General features: G+C 45.5%; 1 protein-coding gene across 1 annotated transcript in view; it reads right to left on the minus strand.

Moving 5' to 3' along the window:
- Positions 1-15399, minus strand: part of Scarb2 (scavenger receptor class B member 2) — a 52998-nt gene that overhangs the window by 16713 nt on the left and 20886 nt on the right. The gene's annotated exons all lie outside the window — the stretch shown is intronic.

A 15399-nucleotide genomic window follows, 5' to 3' on the forward strand; every position in this document is an offset into this window, starting at 1 on the left:
CTACACAGAGAAACCCTGTCTCAAAAAACCAAAACTATATAAATAAATAAATAAAAATAATAATAATAATCAAAAAGGCACATGTGATAAACAGGCACATGAGAGAACAGAGAAGCCTTTGAATGTTCTATAGGTCTAAGCACCGAGCTATACACAGTACCCATGAAGATCTGACCTGTGCACAGCTTCCTCTAGGTCAGACTTCCTAAAAGGTGACTAACAACGTTGTGGGGTATAACCAATGAATGCCTGTAAGACAGGCCAGATTTAAATAATTATGAGAAAACAAAACAAAACAATCGCATGTCTTCTGGGAATATATCAGGTACAGGTGGCTGTGTTCAAACAATTTGACCTTCAGAGGTTTTCAGTGACTTGTGTTGTCACTTGATTTCCGGCCCCTTTCTTCTGGTGGCAGCCTGATTTCCTTTCCTCTCTGTCCTGGGCCACTACCTGGGGTTCTGGGGGCCTGCGTGTGGCAGTTCCTATGACTTCTCAGTCTGGACCCCCTTGAGGTCCAGCATCCTCCTGGTGCAGCTCATGGGATCTGATGAAGTACACACACTCCTTTGACTTAGATCTTTAGCTTATTTTTTAGGTTTGGTTTTTCTGCTTTGAGGCAAGGGCTCACTACATAGGCCAGGCTGTCCTTGAACCAGCAATCTTGCCTCAGCCTCCTAAGTACTGGGATTCCAGATTTGTCCCACTGCCTGGCTTGGTAGCGTGGATCTTTAAACCTGCCCCGCCTCCTAAGCTGCTCCTTTTATCTCTATTAAACTACTTTACAGTCTTCAAGCAGGCTCTCCTGAGTCCCACTGAGCACAGGTACCTTGCTTGAGATCAAACATCCCTCCTCTAGAAATTATACCCTAGTCATTGTGAATAAGAAAACAATTTGGGGACCAGACAGGTTTAAAGCCTGGGTCACCTGACCTCATAGTCACAGAAGTTAATTCAAAGTGATTATTAGATGATGAAGCAGTGGAAGTTTCTGGGACACGCACTTGCTCAGCCAAAGCTGGCCCCAACACAGAAGCCTCGGCTCCCTCAGGTCCTCTCCTGAGTGTCCCCACATTGAGTTCGAGGACAGACCTTCTGCAGGGACCAGTGATAATGATTATCGAGTACCCACAGTGATTGATATCCCACTGCAGAATCAGAACAGGTGGCCCAGGTGGGCACCAATTTGAAAGCAGAGGAAGCTGGTTCAGGGAGCAGTGCCTGTCACTCAGATGGGTCCATTGGCCAATGTGGTCAAGTCTCCTAATGTCAAAATCAGGGTCTTCGCAGAGCCTATTTTGCTCATTTGTTTTCTTCCCCCGAGTCTTAGTCATGAACCTAAAGGGCCGGTCACTCCCAAGCCTAAGGCCTGTTCCACTTAAGCTTACGTAGAGAATACTGACTGAGGAGATGACTTTTAAGAAGTTTCTTACGGTATGGAAACCAAAGGGTAAATTGAGGACAGAGATGGCAATCAATTTAGGCCTGTAACCTGACATGGTTTCTTAATAAAGTTCAACAGTCAAAGCCAAGGTTTTCCCATAGTATCCCAGTGGGACGCTGACTCCGTCAGACTACTCACAGCTGACCTTGTGACTTCTCTCAGCTACTTGGGAGTCCTCCACCATCCTAAATCATCACTGACTCCTGGCCTTTACAGAGAGCTGTACATGGGAAATAAACCAGTAAGACATGGCTTCCTTCTCTGCTGAGGGAGAGAAGGGAAGAAGGAGAGAAAGAGAAGAAGAGGGAAGCTTTCCTCTCAGAACAGCATGATCAGCCAAAAAAACCAAACCAAACAAACAAAACCATTTCCCTCCCCCTCTGGTAATGCTCAGACAGACAGACAGACAAGGACAGGGATTTTTATGACAATACCAGTAAACCTGGTTAGCAGTATACATTCTCATGCACATATACATGAACGAATGCCAGCTACCAGCTGATCAACAGCAGCCAACTAGACACAGTGAAGTTACTGGAAAACAAGAGACAAGACAACAAGAAGTGGTCAGATTACTGTCAACCACATTAGAGAAGACCTGAGAACTATCTAGAAACACAGACAACCGCTTAAAACAGAAACGAAAGCCATCTTAGGCGTAGACAAGGAATCAAGGGACTGTATTTAAAACTGCCTGGTACAACTGCCCTGTTCTTCAATAGACAATAATAATCTGAGACTATAGTTTAATGGTTTTTTAAAAAATATTTATTTATTTATTTTATGTATATGGGTATACTGTAGCTTTACTGATGGTTGTGAGCCATCATGTGGTTGCTGAGAATGAAGACTGCTCGCTCTGGTCTGCCCCACTTGCTCCGGCCTAAAGATTTATTTATTATTATATCTTAGCACACTGTATCTGTCTTCAGACACATCAGAAGAGGGCATCAGATCTCATTACAGATGGTTGTGAGCCACCATGTGGTTGTTGGGATTTGAACTCAGACCTTCAGAAGAGCAGTCAGTACTCTTAACCACTGAACCATCACCAGCCCCATAGTTTAATGCTTAACACTATAGTACATCTAAGCATTTAAAAAAGGGAAAGGAAAGAAGGAAAGAAAGAAAAAAGGAAGAAAGATAGGAAGGACAAAAGAAAGAGAAAGAGTGAGAGACAGACAGAAACAGAGAGCCGGAGACAGAAAAACAGACAGACAGACAGAAGCAGAGAGAGAGAGAGAGAGAGAGGGAGAGAGAGAGAGAGAGAGAGAACTAGCTCCAGGAGTGGGAGCCACACCTGTAGTCCCTGCTCTGGAGATGCTGAGGCCAGAAGATATCCTTGGCTATTTTGTCAGACTCATCTCAGAAAGAAAGGAAGGGGAGAGCAGGAGGAGAGAAGGGATGGAGAGGGGAGGAAAAAGAGGGTTGGATGAAAATCCTGGTGGTATTCCATGTAATCTCAGCACCGGAGAGGCTGAAGCAGGAGGATTACTTGAACCTAAGAATCCAGAAGTTTTAGACCAGCTTGGACACACAGCTTGCATATACCAAAGCTCTGTTTATAAAAACAACATCAAAACCAAAACAAAGTAAGAAGGAAATGAAAGAAAGAAGCCTGACATGGTGACTTCCCCCTGCAGGCTCTGGCTTTGGGAAGCTGAAGTAAGATTGTTGTAACTTTGAGGTCAGTCTGGAAAACACAGTGAATTCCAGGTCAGCCTGGGCTGCAGGGCGAGATTGTCTCTAAAGCAAACAAAAGAAGGAAATGTTTGAGTTATTCCCTGTGAACTACTGAATTCCACAGGAAGGAGGGACACACAGAATGAAAAAGAACAGTTTTAATTCACTGGCGACATCAACAGCTGTGCTTCCAGCTTTTTTGGTATGCTGGATAAATCGGATAGTACAATGTGTTAGGTGATGGGGACACCTCTCAGTGCTGTAAGAGCACTTTCCCAGCATGCACTGGGCTCAATCTTCAACACCAAAAGGAAAGCAAGCAAGCAACACCCCGACCTTTAGTCATTACGTTCATCTCAAAAGGAGTTAGTCATTTGGGTTCACCCATAGCGCTCTATGGAAAATCACCTATCGCCAGGTGGTGGTGGCGCACGCCTTTAGTCCCAGCACTTGGGAGGCAGAGGCAAGCTGATTACTGAGTTCGAGTCCAGCCTGGTATACAGAGTGAGTTCCAGGACAGCCAGGGTTACACAGAGAAACCCTGTCTGGAAAACAAAACAAAACAAAACACCCCTCCCCCCAAAACTCACCTATCACGTTGGTGGCTGATATCAGTGACCCAGATCACTAGATAGGGGTGTAGGGTGAGATCTGACTCAGGTTTTTTGCTCAGTCCTATCTACACTAATACTTTGCTGTGGGACTAAAATGTCACTCGTGGTTTCTTTGGCTTCATCTTTTCTAAGATAAGGCCTTACAATGTTGCCTTGGCTAGCCTGAGACTCACTCTGCAAAACATTCAGCTATCCCTCTGCCTCTGCCTCTCTAGGGGGGACTGCAGTATGAGCCTGCTCCCCGAGGCTTCTGTCTTTGTTTCTCCATCTGTAAAGTGGCGACCACCATGTGCCTATCTCACAGAGATGCTGTGAGAAATAAATCATCCAGTATAAAGCTCAGCTGAAGACCCCAGCACACACGACACTCAGTCACGACTGTGCGGCATCGCCACCTGTGCCAGGTTCTGGAGATGGGGGATGCTATGTCCTGTCTCCTGTCTTCAGACACACTGGGGCACAGGAGACTGCCATTTAGATACCAGAAGGGATACCATGAACTGTTCTACGGTAAATGTGTAAGTGCACAGACCTCTTCAACCAGCCAGTCTCATTTTCTTTGGATGGATGCCCAGTGGTAAGATGCATGAATCACATGGTGGCTCTATTTTTAGTTTTTTAAAGGAACTTTCATATATTTTCCATAATGCCATTAATTTACATTCCCCAAAACAGTAGGAATGTGAGAGTGAGGTTTTCTTTCTTTTTTTCTTTTTTTTTAAAAAAAAGCTAAAATATGGTAAAAGAGGGACTACAGAGATGGCTCAGTGTTAGATCTAGTTTGACTCCTGCATCTATGTCACGTGACTCACAACTATCTGTGTCTCTGACACTGGGGGATTTGATGCCCTCTTCCAGCCTCTGCCTGCACTTATATAGACACACACACACACATCAAAATAAATTTTAAAAATAAGAAAAGCAAAAAAAAAAAAAAAGATTCAGGCCGGGTGTGGTGGCGCACGCCTTTAATCCCAGCACTTGGGAGGCAGAGGCAGGTGGATTTCTGAGTTCGAGGCCAGCCTGGTCTACAGAGTGAGTTCCAGGATGGCCAGGGCTACACAGAGAAACCCTGTCTCGAAAAAAAAACCAAAAAAAAAAAAAAAAAAAGAAAAGCTAGGAGGGCTGTGGAGACGGCTCCGTCAGGAAAGTGCTTGCCTTGCAAGCATGAAGACCTTAGTTCAATTTCCTGAGCCCACATAAGCAGGCAGGTAGGCCACGGTGGCACACATTTGTAACCCCAGGGCTGGGACACTCTGGGCTCACTGACTAGGAAGCCTTGCCTAATTAGTGGGTTCTATCTAGGCTAAGTGAGAGAGCCGCCCTCAAAAAGAACAAACCCCGCGTAAGGTTTAACACGCACATTTTTCTTACTGCTGTCAAAGCAGTCATCCATGGAAAGAAGCAATATGAAGGAAAATCTGAGGAACACAAAAGAAGGAACAGGGCTTATTAGGAGGATATGGTAAATTTAATAAATACTTAATGAAAGCATGAAGAGCCGTAGACAAATTAGTTCTGCTTCCTGAAATAGTGAGTAATAGAATAAAAACAGTAAGTCTGCCAAAGGCTGAGAGAGGCACAGGCTCTCATAAATCTATAGAAGTCTCAATCAAAGGCTTCACTGAGCAGAAGGCTCCTGGGACAAGTTGGTTCTGGCCACTCAACCTCGGGCTTCCAAAAACTCAGATGCGCACCGGACCGGTCAGACTGGTTCTTCATACATGAACCTGCCTTGTCTCCCAGGAACATCCAAACTATGCATACAACACTGCTAGCTCTTGGGGCAATGAACCCACTGAAAACTGTCAGATGAGCCAGGCCTCGCCTTCCCAGAAGCCTTCCTTCCTCTATTCTCCATCTATTCCCTCCACAATGAACAGTGGCAGTGTCACCATGTCCTCCCTCGCTGCACCCCAGGTGGCCTGGCACACCGTGGCTAAGAGTCAGCTGACTTGGCTGGGAGTACCAGTTCACGCCTTTAATCCTAGCACTTGGGAGACAGAAGCAGACAGATCTGTGTGTTAGAGGCCAGCCTGATCTACACCATGAGCAGACCAGTAGGAGCTCACTGAACTGCCAAACGCTGCTATGGGTGCTACAGTATGTTCGGCGTCAGCCCCCAGAATAGCACAATTAAGTCACAAGTGGCACTGGACCCACTTGAAGACGTCAGAGAGCAGACACAGGCAAAACAGGCTCCACCAAGAAGTTTGATGGCTCCCCGTAAGGTTAGGTTTATCTACAAACCCAGATCTCAGGGCGCCCAGCCAACCTGCATTTGCGGCATCTAACAGCCATCCATTCACAGGGCCTGGTCCTTCTCCAATCTATTCTTGGCTTTCCCTGACTGAGTCCTGCCATTCCAGCTGAGCTACTCATTAATCAGTTCCTCCACGTATATTCTATGGGTTCTAAACCACAGTTGGGACCATGTCACTCACTTCTTCCATTCGTGCTAACAGGTGCTGGATGCTCAAGACGAAAGGACCTCCCTGTGCACCCCACCCCACCGCTCCTGGTCCACACTGGCCTTCCAGTATATCAAGAAGTCAGATATCAGTACATCAAGAAGTCCATCTATAAGACAGAACACAGGCCCCCCAATGGAGGAGCTAGAGAAAGCACCCAAGGAGCTGAAGTGGTCTGCAACCCTATAGGTGGAACAACAATATGAACTAACCAGTACCCCCAGAGATCGTATCTCTAGCTGCATTTGTAGCAGAAGATGGCCTACTCGGCCATCACTGGGAAGAGAAGCCCTTGGAATTGCAAACTTTATATACCCCAGTACCTGGGGAATGCCAGGGCCAAGAAGCGGGAGTGAGTGGGTAGGGGAGCAGGGCGGAGGGAGGGTATAGGGAACTTTTGGGATAGCATTTGAAATATATATAAAGAAAATATCTAATAAAAAAAAAAAGAAGTCAGATATGTACAGCCACTTTGTGTGTGTGTGTGGTGTTTTCACATGTGTGTGTGTTTTTTATGTGTATATCTCTGTGTGTGCATGTATGTGTCTATGTCTGTGTGTTGGGAATGTATGTTTGAGGGGGGAGTATATGTCTGTGTATGTGTTCGTATATGTGTTTATGCTTGTGTGTGTATATGTGTGTGTGTATGTATGTACGTGTGTGGAGTATATGCCTGTGTATATGTGTGAGTGTGTGAGTGAACGAGTGTGAGTGAACGAGTGTGAGTGTGTGAGTGTGTGTGTGTGTTTCTAGAGCCCAGAGGCTGATGTTGGGTAACTTCCTCAGCTACTCTTCCTCTTATACATTAAGGCGGGGTTGTCTTCGTTAGGGTTTTACTGCTGTGAACAGACACCGTGACCAAGGCAAGTCTTATCAAGGACAACATATATTTGGGGCTGGATTACAGGTTCAGAGGTTCAATCCATTATCATCAAGATGGGAGCATGGCAGTTTCCAGGCAGGCATGGTGCAGGAGGAGCTGAGAGTTGTACATTTTCATCCGAAGGCTGCTAGCAGAAGACTGACTTCCAGGCAGCTAGGATGAGGGTCTTAAAGCCCACACCTACAGTGACACACCTACTCCAACAAGGCCACACCTCTAAATAATGCCATTCCCTGAGCCAAGCATGTTCAAACCATGATGACACAGGGTCTCTTACTTGGACTCAAAGCTTGCTAGACTAGTCAGTCAGCTCTTTCCAGAGAATCCCTGCCCCCACTTCCCAGCACTAGTATAACAAACAGGCCGCTATGCTTGCCCTGTGTTTGAGTGGGCACCGAGGATCTGAACGCTGGTCTTCATACCTATACGGCAATCGATTTGCTCACTGAACCACGCATGTCCTGTGACATGGGTACTCATTATCCCACTTCTCAGGTGGGTCTCAGATGGCCAAGGTGCACCTCAAATTCTCTATGGACTTCAGGATGACCCTGATCCTTTGACCCTCCTGCCTGCAGCTTCCTGGTACTAGGAAGAAAGCGATGCACCACATCCTGGTTCTATACAGCACTGGGATCTGAAGCAGGGCAAGCACCCAACTGCCTGAGCTACATCACCAGCCCCTACAGACAGTTACTAACACGCCTTCGTGATTGCCGCAATGGGCACACTTCCATGGGGAGAGCACTTCAGGTCAGGACACGTCTCAGGAGGAAGGGACAGATTTGTACTCATTCTCAAGAGAGGCATTGCAGCATGCCAGCATGGCAGTGTTGGAGGGACTCACAGACAACTAAAGCACGGTGGTGAGAACTGAGCTGTGGTCTAGCAGGGGTGTAACACTTGGAGAACTAGAAAATCACCTCCGTCCTTGAGTGAGGTGGCCTGTGCTTACCTAGGGAGCCCGTGCCCAAACAAAGAACCAAACAGAAACCAGAGGAAGGGTGAAGGCAGCTTTTATTCTAGTCCTCTGAAAGTTATTTTCAAAGACGGATTTAATTTTATTTCATGTGTATGAGTGTTTTGCCTGCATGCACGCGTGTGTATACTGTGTGCATGCAGTGGCTGCAGGGGTCCGAAGAGGATGTTGGATCTACTAGGACTAGTTACAGATGCTTGCAAGCCACCCTCTGGGTACTGGGAACCCAACTTGGGTCCTCTGCAAGAGCAGGACGTGCTCTTCACCACCGAGCCATCTCTCCAGCATCTATTCTGAGACAGGGCATTGATATATCTCACTGACTGACTTGAACTCAAAGCAGTCCTCCTGTCTCAGCTTCCCAAGTGCTGAGAGATCACAAGTGTGAACAACCAAACCACATGCAGACCGGAGGGAGAGACTCATGAAACCTGCGTGTGAGGGAAGGGTGGCCGGCCTTTCAAAGGGGATGGATGAATGGGGGTGGTGGGGGTGGAGAGAGGGACTCCAGAAAGAACAGCCGCCTTGTGTTATTATCTTGAGTCTGTCACTGAAACTTTCCTAGGCACGGGCATGATAACTGTATTCTGCACAGGATAAGACGAGACTTGGTGTGAGAATTGCACTATACCTACCAGGCCTGCCAGCTAAAGAAACAAACAACTTTCATTGCTGTTAGCTATAATTCTGTAGTCCGTACAGTGAGCGCCAAGACTCACACAGGTGTTTATCATTGAAGACAGTTAACTGAACTTCCCATCCTGACTTTAGCTTTTAGCCTTTGATAGCTCTGGGCAAAGAAGAAAAGGAAATTTACCGTTTAGTTTTTGTTAGCTTTGGGCCAGGGCAATAGAACGTTTATCTTTCATCTTTTGTTAGCTTAGGCACAGGGAGAATAGTGAATCATATTTAGTGGCGTTAACCCCTTAGCTCTGTGGCCCAGTCTAAGGCTGCTCTTCTGGTTGGTTTTAGCTGAGCAGTGTCAAGCAGGCTAAGGATTACATTGTTAGTGCTCGAAAGTTTTAGGCAGCCTCTTTTGAAATTTTCCCCTGATTTGTCAGTCCAAACAGCAAACACTCCAAAAAAGTAGCTAGAGGGGGGATGGGTGGGTCACAAGGTAAAGCATTTGCCCAGCCTGCAGAAATCCAGTTGCCAGCAGGGTCGGGGTCATGACTAGGCGCCAATCCAGGACACACTGCTTAGAATAAAATAAACATTTAGGGGGTGGAGTTATAGCTCAGTGGTAGGATGCTTACATACCATACACGAGGTCCTAGGTTCAAACCCTACCCCCCCCAAACACCCCTAAAAAGAAATATATGATATAAAGGGGGGGGGGAGTACATGGGATTTGGAAGATTTAGTATGAATAAGGAAGACAGGAAATAATAATTCTGAATGCTAACATGCTGAAATATATGAGTTTTTTATCCCGTGGATACTAGCAAAAGCTTAAGTCATTTGTGTGGCTCATATTAAATTTCTTTTGAAAGCTCTAGTTGGAGAATAAGCTTCTTCTTTTTTTTTTTTTTTTTTACCCCTTTGAGACAGGGTCTCATTCTGTATTCCAGGCTGGTAATGGCAAGTCTCCTGCTTCAGACTCCCTAATGCTGGGACTGCAGGCATGTACCGAAACACCTGGCTTAGAGTATAAAATCCCAAGCTAAGAGCCAGTCTATGCTTTGGTTAAATGTCCCCCTGAGGCCCATTAAGGCTCCTTCTCCATAGTGGCACTACTGGGAGACAGTAAAGACTTTAGGCTGGAAGGCACTCGTAAGGCTTTACCTGCCTTTGAAGAGAACATGAGACCCAAGCCTCTTCCTCTTGGGCTATGTCATTAACGCCCAGCAGCCACAGGGACTAAGCAGTCCTTTCAAAAACCTCCCAAAGTGTGAGTCCAAAGAAACTTTGTTTCTTTACAGTGTTTGTTACAAAGATGGAAGGATTCAAGTGTCCAAAACAAAAATATAAAAAGGCTTAGTCACAGAAGATACCAAACCTATACAATCACGCACATCACATAGAGAGAGTCACCAGGGCCCCAAGCAGGGAGGTGAAGGAAGTGTCTTGTGAGCCCTATGGGAAAGTTGTTCTGGCAACAGAGAGGACATGAGAGGAAGAGGAAACACAGGCAGGCAGGAGAGCTCACTGGCAGCACCTGGAGGCAGTACCTGCTTTGGGGGCACTGTCTTGTTTCTGTAAGTTTGTTGTTGTTCTTGTTTGCTTGCTTTGATTTTTTTGTATTTTCTGTTGTTTGAAACGCTTAACCTACTGTGCACCATAATTCCTATTAGCGGTCTACAGTAAACCCTCTCAAGCCTTCCACACATTAACTCTTTGTTGGCCGCATCAGACCTGTGCATGGTGGGTACTTTGGGCTTTTTATTTTGAGACAAGATCTCATTAAGTTTTCCAGGCTAACCTTGGTCTCAGTCTGTAGTCCAGGTAGGCCTTGAATTTGCAATCCCCCTGCCTCAATCTATGGAACAGTTGAGATTATAGACCTGTGCCATTAGGCTCAGCTCATATCAAATGTTTTAATTCAGAAGGTTTATTTTTTCACTTATTTATCTACTCCAGATCATTCAGGAAACCTATTCAGAACTCACAGGGGGTCACTTTAGCTTCTAGCTGCCGTACCCCAACATCTCAACATTTGAATCCCTTAAATAAAAGGGAACAGGGGCTGGAGAGATGGCTCAGCAGTTAAGAGCACTGACTGCTCTTCCAATGGTCCTGAGTTCAAATCCCAGCAACCACATGGTGGCTCACAACCATCCATAATGAGATCTGACACCCTCTTCTGGAGTGTCTGAAGACAGCTACAGTGTACTTATATATAATAAATGAATAAATATTTTAAAAATAAAATAAGGGTACAGTGTTGACATCTAAGATACATACATTTCTCTGCATGCTTTTTTGCTTGCTGTCTGCCACAGTGGGGATCAAACTCAATGCTTTTTAACTCTACCACTGAACTCTCCTCTTGACTTCCTCCCATGTACTACTAATGATCTCTAGATTCGTATTGTACCTAATACAATGGAAGTACTGTGTGGATAGCAGTTATGGGCTGAACTATTTAAGAAGCAAGCTAGATAAGTCCATATGTATTTAACACAAAAGCAACTATTGTATGCCCACGTCAGCAAGAATATAGATTTCTCCCAAATATGTCCAACTTGCAGTTAGTTAGCTATGTGGATGGAGGCAGAACCCATGGATACAGAGAACAAACTGTGGACTATAAAGGGAGAAATGGGAACCATAGGAGAATGATTGTACTGGCCGGTTTTCTGTATCAACTTGACACAAGCTGGAGTTATCACAAAGAAAAGAGCCTCCCTTGAGGAAATGCTTCCATGAGATCCAGCTGTAAGGCATTTTCTCAGTTAGTGATCAAGGGTGGGAGGGTCCCTTGTGGGTGGTGCCATCCTTGGGCTGGCAGTCCCTGGGTTCTATAAGAAAGCATGCTGAGCAAGCCAGGGGAATCAAGCTGGTAAGAAACATCCCTCCATGGCCTCTGCATCAGCTCCTGCTTCCTGTCCTGCTTGAGTTCCAGACCTGACTTCCTTTGGTGATGAACAGCAGTGTGGAAGTGTAAGCCAAATAAACCCTTTCCTCCCCAATTTGCTTCTTGGTCATGATGTTTGTGCAGGAATAGAAACCCCGACTAAGACTGTTACAGAGGGGAGGAGGAGGACAGCCCAGAGGGAAAGAGAAAGAGAGGGGATGTATAAGGTGTTTGAAAAGGAAATCATCTTTACATCTGCTGACAATTACATGTGCAAGCATGTGCATGTGTGTGCATATATACATGCATGTATACAGATGCACAACACACACATGATGAAGTTATATCACATGGAAGACAATGCCTCTAAAAGCCATAGACTAGCTAATAAAAACCCCATTGCCAGGCACAGGAAACTTCCTTTCAAGTTGTGCATCAGGGGAGTCCAAAAGAACACAAAATGGCCCTTGTTTTCTGCCTCCCAGAGATTCAAAGTAAGTCCCTATTGCAAAAGCCACCGCAAACTTTGAACAATTGGAGAAATCAAGGTAGAACCAAGCAGGAAGCCTTCTCCCTCAGGACAGGCTCTCAATGTATTGAGAAGCAGTATATAAGCAGCCACAAAGGGAAAACAACCAGCAGTCCTACTTAGTAGCTATGATGTCTACAGACCACAACAAGGACAAGCACGGCAAGATGCTCTAAAAGGTGAAATAGTGGCCACTTATCTCCTGGGGTAGCCAACAGCCATTTGGACCCAAGGCCCTCTGAGCAGGAAGGAACTCACGTCTTCCGTGGTAAACCGCTACCTGAGGCTGGTAAAGCCAATGACCCTAGTAGGAGAACCTCCTACTGCCACGTTCATAAAGTCGCACAATTCCTACCTGTGCCCAAATACGTATCCTTCCACCCACAGAAAAGTGTAACTTTCATCAAAGACGCTTCTTGTTGCAGCAGAGACCAATACAGAAAGTCACAACGGGTCAAAATGTATAGAACAACTGACCAACCCCGGCTGATACAGCTATAATACACACCCCTACAAACCCAAGGCTCAGAAAACAGCAGAAGAGTTGGGGGAAAGACTGTAGAAGCCAGAGGACCAGGGCATCGACTGCGTGTTAGTGCCATTTATATATGACAGGGAAGCTGAACCCATGACATCTCAACAAAACCTAAGACCTGAAAAAGTAACAAGGCTTGTACACATGCAGTTATAGACGGGGAAAATCCAGGGGTCTCAATATTAGGTAAGGATCTACAGATAGTGAGTGACGGCTGAGGGGGGGAGGGATCAGTCTCTTACAGGGAAGAGCCCCCCGATGGGTGAGCCAGTCCCAAGAGGTCAGCCCTACACACACACAGACACAGGAACAACACTAAATAAACAGAGCAGGCTATATTTATAAGTATGTATGTATGTAACATATGTATAATGTACATATGTATGTGTATATTATATAACATTAATAAAGAATAAAAGGACATGAATTTGATAAGGAGAAGTAAATATAATACTTATCATATATAAAATTTGCAAAAAGATAAACAAGAGAATAGTCTTTTTTTTTTTTTTAAATCTGCTTTAGAGTCAGGCTAGTGGTATACACCTATAATTCTAGCCTTAGGGAGGCTGAAGCAAAAGTTTGGAAGTTTGAGGCTAGCTGAGGCTATCTGGTAAGCACTTGTCTCAAAACAACAAAACACAAACAAACAAAAATCTGGGACTGCGAAATGGCTTAGTTGTAATGCTTTTGCCAGGAAAGAATGAAATTCTAAGTTCCGATCCTTAGAACTCAGGTAAAAACAGACACAGTAACACAGGCCTGTGAGTCCAGTGCTCCTACAATGAGATGGGAGGTAAAGATAGGAGACCCCAGAAGTTTGCAGGCCAGCTAGCTTGTGCGTAAGTGGCAAGTAAGAGACCCTCATGTTACACACATGAGGTAAAATATAAAGGCTGACACCCAAGACTATCCTCTAATCTACACACATATGACAGAAGATTCCAGAGCCCTGACACACAGACTGGGTCTATTATTTAAAAACAGAAAAGAAGGCAGAGAAGGAGGGAGGAAGGGAGGGGGAACAGATAGACAGTGGGGGAGGGGGAGGGGGAGGGGCATGGCATAGGGAGATAGGGAGAAACACTCTAGATAACACTCATTGGAGAGGTATTGATACTCCCAAACTCCTTTCTGGGCATTCTTTTTATTTGTTTTTAAAGATTTTATTCCTTTATTATATATATGATGAGTACATTATAGCTGTCTTCAGAAGAGGGCATCAGATCTTATTACAGATGGTTGTGAGCCACCATGTGGTTGCTGGGAATTGAACTTAGGACCTCTGGAAGAACAGTCAGTGTTCTTAACCACTGAGCCATCTCTCCAGTCCCTGGGCATTCTTTTTAGTTTGGGTATTGTTTTGCTTTTGCTTTTATAAGACAGGGTCTCAGTGTAGCCCAGGCTGGCCTAGAACTCATGATATAGCCCACACTGGGCAACTGATTACAATGGACTTTGAGACCAGCTGGCAGTCCAGAAGAACGGACTGTCTGCTTCTTCACTGATGTTGTTTGTTTGTTTGTTTTAATATTGGCAAAGACTTTCCTGGCATGGTTCCTGCAGAAGAAGGAGGAGCTACTGGGACTATTGCAACACAGAAAGTATCTTGACCATAAGACCCAAGTCGTCTCTCTCAGTCTGCTCACCTTTGGAAATGTATGTTCACGGTCCTAGGAAAATGGCACATGAGGTAAAGGTGTTTGCTGCCAAGCCTGAGGACCTGAGTTTGATCCTTGGGATCCATACAGTGAAAGAAGAGAACTGACTCCTGCAAGTTGATCTCTGACCTCTGACACATATGCCATGGTGCATGTGCGTGGTGGGGGTGGGAGGGTGAGTGCGTGCACAGACACACACAAATAAATGTAATAAAAAAAATGATCAAATACCACTCTTCAATCTTCTCAGCCTTTGAAACTGGCAGTCACTGTCACAAACCCAGTCACCAACCTGCTATCTCTTACACACAGTGAGTGGGGCTTAGAAATGGACAAACTGAGTGTGGTAGACTATGTTTGAAATCCTAGCACTTGGAAGGCTGAGGCAGGAGGATAGCCATAAGTTCAAGTTCAAGGCCAATTTAGGCTACAGAATAAATTTCAAGACAGTAAAACCCTGTCTCAGTTCAGTTAGTAATATGCATGTAAGGAGCCCTGGGCTCACACCTAACATTAAATCAAAACTGTAATCCAAATTTAGAAGGAGGAGAGTCAAGAAGTTCAAGTCACCCTTCAATACATAGTGAATTCAAAGCCATCCTGAGCTGTAAGAAAGCCAGTCTCATTAAAAAAAAAAAAAAAAAAAAGAATGAGAATCAGAAAACATCTCAGATCAACAGTGAATTCTAGAAACTGGTTTAAAACTGTATGTGTGGGAGGGAATTGGAGGGAGCCCTAAAAGTCACCAAAGTCTGAGGGGGACCTTAAAAGGCCAGAGGTGGAGAGCAGCTGTGGTGGACAGGAAGGGGCAGCCTTCTTGAGCACGCAGGCAGGGATGAAGCCCCACCCACAGAGCTCTGTTGTGGAAACTCCCCAGACAAGAGCAATGCTGCAGGCAGAACAGAACCAAAGCAGTGAGCCCCCAGGTCTGTCCTGGCACAGCTGCGCAGGTACAGCCCAAGGATCCCAGGACGGTTCAACAGTGGAGAGGGGGGGGCTGGTGAGATGGCTCAGTGGGTAAGAGCACCCGACTGCTCTTCCGAAGGTCCAGAGTTCAAATCCCAGCAACCACATGGTGGCTCA

Source organism: Mus caroli, chromosome 5 (genome assembly GCF_900094665.2).
Source record: "Mus caroli chromosome 5, CAROLI_EIJ_v1.1, whole genome shotgun sequence".
Classification (NCBI taxonomy): domain Eukaryota; kingdom Metazoa; phylum Chordata; class Mammalia; order Rodentia; family Muridae; genus Mus; species Mus caroli.